The sequence below is a fragment of the Lactuca saligna genome, chromosome 8 (genome assembly GCF_052625555.1).
Source record: "Lactuca saligna cultivar CGN05327 chromosome 8, ASM5262555v1, whole genome shotgun sequence".
Classification (NCBI taxonomy): Eukaryota; Viridiplantae; Streptophyta; class Magnoliopsida; order Asterales; family Asteraceae; genus Lactuca; species Lactuca saligna.
In genome coordinates, this window is record NC_136424.1 from 219,088,448 (window position 1) to 219,095,636 (window position 7,189).

Here is a 7,189-nt window from a genome sequence, read left to right on the forward strand (position 1 = left end):
GCTCGTTGTGTATGAAGGGCGGGGCCCGATATGTAGATTGGGTGGGACCCGTTATGTATGTTGGACGAAGCCCATTATGTATATTGGGCAGAGCCCGTGTTGGTTATATGGTATTTTGGGGAACTCACTAAGCTTTGTGCTTATGTTTTCATGTTTTAACATTTCGGGTACTTGTGGTTCCAATGGGACCTCAACCAGTTACGTTTATTGCTAATTGGTTACTATAATCAGGTTTGGTCAACACCGGTCAAAGTCAGACCTAATCGGAGATAATCGAACATAATCGGATCTAGGCGCTCTAACTGGTAAAATGCGGTTAACGAAGATTCAAACAAATTGGGGGCAAAAGTGTCAAACCGAAAACTTTTCTAGGGTTTGTTCCTCTTCTAACTCATTATAACATTACACTTCTAACTCATTATAACATTACAGGGAAAATGTATTCTCCCTCAACTCAACTATGAAGAACTGAGAAATTGAACCACTGATGGTCGCATTCTCGCATTTTACTCTGCTACATCGTCGTTGCCTTTTGCTCCGCTACATCGTCGTGGCATTCTCGACTTCGAAATACCTCTTTTTACAAAATACACAGTCGCCTTCTCCTCCGACGTTGTGTACTACTCCAGATTAGATCTTCTCGACTTCGAAATACTCATCGACAAAGGTTAGTTCTTCTCAAGCTACTTTTTGGTTGTTCTTTCTTCATGAAACTTATCATATAAGCTGTAAAGCTAAAACTCATCTTGAGAACTGCTTCCAGAACAGTCACCACAGTCACCATGATTACAGCCTCGTTTTGAAGGAAGGTCGTATTGATTGGAGCTTGGAAATGAATGAATACCAAATTTGTTTTCCAACCGGTAAATATGTTTTTCTTTTGTTTTTGATTATGTGTTTGATTATTGATTTTGGTTTACACATTGCTAATATCACCTGGTTTGTTCAAAGGTTTGTTTGGTGATCGGTTTCTTTATGCGTTTAGCTTTGATTATTTTCCAGATTGGATCTATTCTTACCAAAAGATAAAGATGGCCCAAAACCTATCATTATCTTTGTGACTGGTAGAGCATGGATGATAGGGTAAGCAAGCACTCAAGCTTCATGTGTTCATTGTCACTGTGTTTGATGATCCAAATAGCTTATTTCTATCATGTAGATATAAACGACTGGGTGCACTTTTCGGTCTTCCGTTAGCAGAATGGGATATCATATTGGCATCTCTTGATTAGAAGTGACTGATTAAGTTCATATTCTCAATACTTGAGAGATAAATTATGAGTAAAACAGAGATAATTTGGTTTGCGTGTAGGTGATCCAAATAGGAGAGCTACTTGTATGGTATTGAAAGATATTTGAAATTTGGTATGACATTATGCTGACATCAACCTTGTTTAATTAACATGATTTATGTAATGGCACAATGGGACAATGTGCTGGTGCCCATATATCTTCTTGTGTACTCTTTTAACAGGCTATTAAGGAATCCAAAGGAGAGACCATGTCTCTTAGATCAAAGCTTATTTTGGTTTATCCGGAGTGTAAAAAAACATGATTTATGCTGTAAACAGATGTTAAAATGTATACCAACATTAGATTTTGGTTAAACAAGTATACCAACTTACTAAGGTTAGCTTTATTATTGCTTGATTCTAATTTGTATTTTGGCGATTTTAGTCTCCTCCGCTGTTAACTTATCAAGTAAATTGTTAAGTTGTAAAACACTTGAAGTTGTTTTTTAAGCATGATGTGAGCATGCTGAATTTGGTTGATTAGAATTAGTCGTATTGGCTATTGGGTGTTGAATTTAAGGATGATACTGTTTGGTGATTAAGGGTCATATTGATATTACAGGTTAAATTAAATAGCTTTTGGCAGCAACGAATTGGATACATTACACAAAAGGATATTTTGGGAACAAAATCAAGTGACTGAGATTAAACTTATTATGAAATTTTTATGCTTATTTACTTATATTTTTAGGATTAAAGTTAGATTTATAAACTTTTGAATACTTTTTTAATAATTAATGGTCCCCTAATAAAATAATAATAAACCATTTAGAAAGTGTATTATTAAAAAATCAATAAGTATATCTGAACATTTGATGTATGATACATTCCGTAAATAGTTTATTACTATTACATAGACATGTCTTGTGATTTGGGATAACTTTCACACTAGGTCTTAACTTATGTTTTTTTAATTTGTACCATCCATAAGTGTAACATACACGTTTTGAAATCGTCTTTTAAGTAAATAATATTATGAAATATTATGTGAATTTGAATGTTGAGTTCTAACAGATAGTTTTTACTAGAAATGAATTAAAACTATGTTTAGAATCACTCATAAAATATTGGAAGTCTTATGAGATTCCAATTAAAATCCAAATAGTGAAATATAGTGAAAATATAAAGTTTTAAATAAGTAAAATATTATTATTGAAAGTTGTAGATAATCTTGTTAGAAACACTTAGGCGAAAACCTCATCGAAATCCGAGTTATAATGAAGAAGTTATGACAAATCGAAGATCCGCGACAAAACCGGCACGACGCCGAATGACGTAAAAAGTGAGTTTTTGATAAACTAATTTTTACCCTTATTAATCTAAATGAAAGTCGTAGTATTTTTTAAACCGAGAAGTTCGATAAAAAGAACGTCAACATCTGACTTCGTATGAGGAAGTTATGAGTTTTCGAAGTTTCAGCTTAGCAGTAGACAGCTAAAAACTCGAATTTTAGATCGAGTGATTTTTTAGCCGACACAACCTAAACGAGAATTGAAGGTCTCGGCATTAGTAGTACAACGGTAAGAAGTCTGACGAAAATGGATGTTAGATGAAGAAGTTATGAATTTTTTACGGATTTTTCTGTACTGGTCTGTTAAAAATAATAATATTAAAATTAAATTCAAAATTAGCCAACGAAGCTAAAAGAAAGTTGTAGAGCATAATTTTAGCTACACATGCATATAAAAAACTTCAAAAACGGAGCTCGTATGCGAAAGTTATGGATCTTAGAAGTTTTTGCACAAAAATCGAGAAATTTCGCATAGGTGGCTTTGGCCACGTCACCTTCGCTGCGTATGAGCCACGTATGAGTCATGCGCGCCACATATCACCGCTTCCTCGCATGTATGATGCGTGCTGCTTCCGGATTCGACAGATGTTGCGACCAGCAGCCTTCTGACGTGCGCCTCACAGCTGACTCTGCCTTGTGTCGCCTGCCCCTCGCATCCGAGGCGCAACCCAATCCCCGTCCGTCGCGTGCTCTCCACCTGTCCGAGCCTCGCATGCGTTCCAACTCTCCTTTCTCACTTCGTGTCCTTCGCTCCAGCAGCCACGTGCCTCACTGACTCCTCCTTCTCGACCGAACCCTTCGGATCTCCTCCCCTATATATAGTAGTGGCTGGGAGACTTCCCGGGTAGCATCCAAAATTTGCCACTTTTCACCCATTTTTCATCCTTTTTATCATTTTACTTCCCCCGAAGCCCCGATATCATTTCTAAAGCCCAAAATACGTTCCGAAGTTCCCAAAGACCCGAAAAATTTATCTTTTCGGTTTCGAAGCTCTACCTTCGCAGAGCCCGGTTTTCAAGGAAACTCCTGGTTATCAATGAAGAAAGTCATATTTAGAGCCGAAGTGCTACCCAAGTTATTATTTTGACCCCCGGTTAATTCAAGGAGAGTTTAATATATAGGAGCAATTGTATGTTATGTGTTATATGTGCTATGTGCTTTTCAGTGTTATTATTCCGGGTCATTTTCCCTGGTTATTTTTATTCGATTTTTTTAATAGCAAAGAAATACCTTTGACCATGTGATCAGTGAAAGGACTTAGATTCATGTTGGTACTGGTATGTCGCCTCTGGCTATGTAGAACATGTCTCCGTAAGCGAATGATTTATATTCTATGGTATTGGCAGAAGGTTAGACAGGGCTATAAGACTGAAATCTACCAAAATGTTAATCCGAAGTTGTATGTCTTGTGTGCCGTTTGGGCCAAAGCTTTATTGATGTATATCAAGCATGGAAATTGTTATGTTTCATTGATTGTATATCTTTAAATCAAATCAATCATTGATATGGAATGTTTGTCACATGATTCATATATGTCCTTGTTGTTCCTTGTTCCTCTTTGGTTCTGCCATATTAAAGTATATATATGACATAACATTATATTGTATCTATTATTTGAGTCACTAAACATCACCACATAGCCTCTCAATGTTTAACAAATTGCATGAGATAAGCATCCAGTATAGTTATATACTGGTAGAAGATTTTTGAATAGTTTGAAACTATTGTATCGATAAAAGCTTATGAATAGTTTGAACCTATTGTATTTTGCACTCCCATATGTATAAAACTATAGAATCTTGGGAAGTTATGTAATATATAACACTTTAAAAATAGTCTGTTTGTATCCAGTAGTTTGTAACCTCTTTATCAATGTAAAATGTTTTTTTATGCATATGCAAGTAGCATGTTTTGGAGTAAATAAATTGTCAAGTATGAAAGTTTGGGTCTTTCATAAATATGAATGTGAGGGTCTTTCAATCATGGTATTAGAGCAGTAGTTTCAGTGAACTAAATTCCACGGATTGGTATTTAGACTTAAACTATTGGAAGTTCAATATATGAACTTAATCATTGTAAGTATAGGGATACAAACCATAGGAAATATATATAAGTAAAAGTATTAGGTAATAATAAACCCTAATATTCTAAAATACAATGTTACCCCATATTGTAGAGCAATGGCTGAACAGGTTAGTAGCCATACCCCTGAGGTTGGTGGAGGTCCTCAACCCGAGGAAGTGAATACTCCAGTATCTCCTCATGAGGAGCGACTCTTGGTTAAACTTATCAGTGTTATTCGATAGACTCTCAAAGAACACAAAAAGAATGGTGATAAGGGAAATGAGAAAGCCACTGGAGAATCTTCAAAAGGAGAGGTGAAGCGTCCCTCGTTCAAAGATTTCAAGAGTATTGGTGCTACAGAGTTTTCCGGTGTTCTCAATCCCGTTATTGTTCTTACTTGGATCCAGAACACAAAGAAAGTGTTTCATATTTTTCATGTGGATAATGAAGAAAAGGCTAATTATTCTTCTGCAATCCTTATCGGAGAATCCTTGGTCTGGTGGAAAGCAATATATGAAGCTCTCAATGGGTTTGACCAGCAGAATTTAGCTTGGGAAATGTTTAAAACTCGTTTGCTAGAGAAGTATTGTCCTCTAGACATGAGGAGGAGATTGGAGAAGGAATTCCTCGAGCTTAAACAAGGAGGAATGACTGTGAATGAGTATGAAACTCAGTTTAATCAAAGAGCAAGGTTTGCTACAAAGTATATTCCAACTGAAGACGAGAAAATTCAGTTATTCATGGAGGGACTACGACACGAAATCCATGATTTCGTTGCCAATCAAGAAGTTCTGTCATTCAATATAGCCGTTGAATATGCTCGAAGACGTAAGCATGACTTAGAAATACGTGGTGCCACTTTTACTGCTCATAAGCATCCACATACTGAAAGAACTGTTCCGGTTCCTTCTTTTCTACCAGCTCAATTCGTTTGGACTCAACCTGGTAATCAAGTTCAAACTCAAAATGCCTCTCATGGATGCAATAGATTACAATCTTTTTCTATTCAATCGCCTTCATGTCGTATTTGTGGAAGGAATCATCTGGGACAATGCAAAATAGACAAGGAATCCATTGTTTGTTATGGGTGTGGAGAAAAGGGTCATATAAAGCCAGCTTGCCCAAGAAAGGATGTTACTTGTTATGCATGTGGTATTACTGGCCACAAGAAGCGTTTTGCCCTACTCTTACTAGTCAGATGACGGGAAGTCAAGCTTCTGTTCAACAACCAGCGGGAAGTCAAGTCCCTATTCAACAATCAAAGGGTACTCCAACTAAAAAGGAGGAGGTGCCAAAAACTAAGGGTCGTGCTTTCCAGATTACCTCAGAGGAAGCACGCGAGGACCCGAATGTTGTGACGAGTACATTTCTTGTCAACTCTAGACCTGCTCACATCTTATTTGATTCTGGTGCCTCAGATTCTTTTGTGTCTTAAGAATTTGCGCATTCCTTTCAAATTGCTTGCTTTGTACTCGCACAACCATTTCACATAGATACTGCGGGAAGTATATCATTACTTGCTGATAAAGTCTATAGGGATTGTGTTATAGAAATTGAAGGCTATACTTTTCTTGCTAACCTGATCCCTATCTCCTTGCCCAACTTTGATATTATTCACAGCATGGATTGGTTATCAAAGAACCACGCAGAACTATTGTGCCATGAAAAGATAGTACACATTCCTATTGAAGGGGAGAATCCTATCTATGTCTACGGTGAACAAAGACTCTTAAAAATAATCTCTTTTCTTAAAGCTCGTAAATTCATATCGAAAGGGTGTTCTATCTATCTGGCCTACACAGTTGATGTCTCAAAAGAGGAGAAGAATATTGTAAATTATGTTCTCGTTGTTAACGAATATCCTAATGTTTTCCCCGATGACTTGCCTGGCCTTCCTCCGGATAGGCAAGTAGAATTTCGAATTGACCTTGTGCCTGCTGCTGCTCCGATTACAAAGTCTCCTTATCGTCTTGCGCCAGTTGAGATGAAAGAAATGATGATCCAACTACAAGAACTACTTGACAAGGGTTCATTCGACTGAGTACCTCTCCCTGGGGTGCTCCGGTACTATTTGTTAAGAAGAAAGATGGATCGATGCGGATGTGCATTGATTATTGTGAGCTGAATAATGTGACTATCAAGAACAGGTACCCACTACCTCGCATCGACGATTTGTTCGATCAACTTCAGGGTGTTATCTATTTCTCAAAGATTGATCTAAGATCAGGCTATCATCAGTTGAAAGTTCACAAGAAGGATGTACCGAAGACTGCTTTTCGTACTCGATATAGGCATTATGAATTCCTTGTTATGCCGTTTGGTATAACAAATGCCCCTGCTATATTCATGGATATGATAAATCGGGTATGTCGCCCAATGCTTGATAAATCAGTCATCGTATTCATTGATGATATTCTAATCTATTCCAAGTTTGAAGTTGATCATTCCATTCATCTTCGTGCGGTATTAGAACTTCTTCGAAAGGAGAAATTATATGCTAAATTCTCGAAATGTGAATTTTGGCTTCGCCAAGTTCAATTTC

The 7,189-nt window shown here is 37.0% G+C and overlaps 1 long non-coding RNA gene across 1 annotated transcript; it reads left to right on the forward strand.

The window, feature by feature from the left end:
* The first annotated feature begins 506 nt into the window (after positions 1 to 506).
* LOC145008198 (uncharacterized) lies at positions 507 to 1,534 on the forward strand. The gene is made up of 4 exons (XR_013663288.1): positions 507 to 667; positions 764 to 863; positions 1,003 to 1,083; positions 1,160 to 1,534. It is a non-coding gene; the product is annotated as an uncharacterized LOC145008198 (long non-coding RNA).
* Positions 1,535 to 7,189: the final 5,655 nt, after the last annotated feature.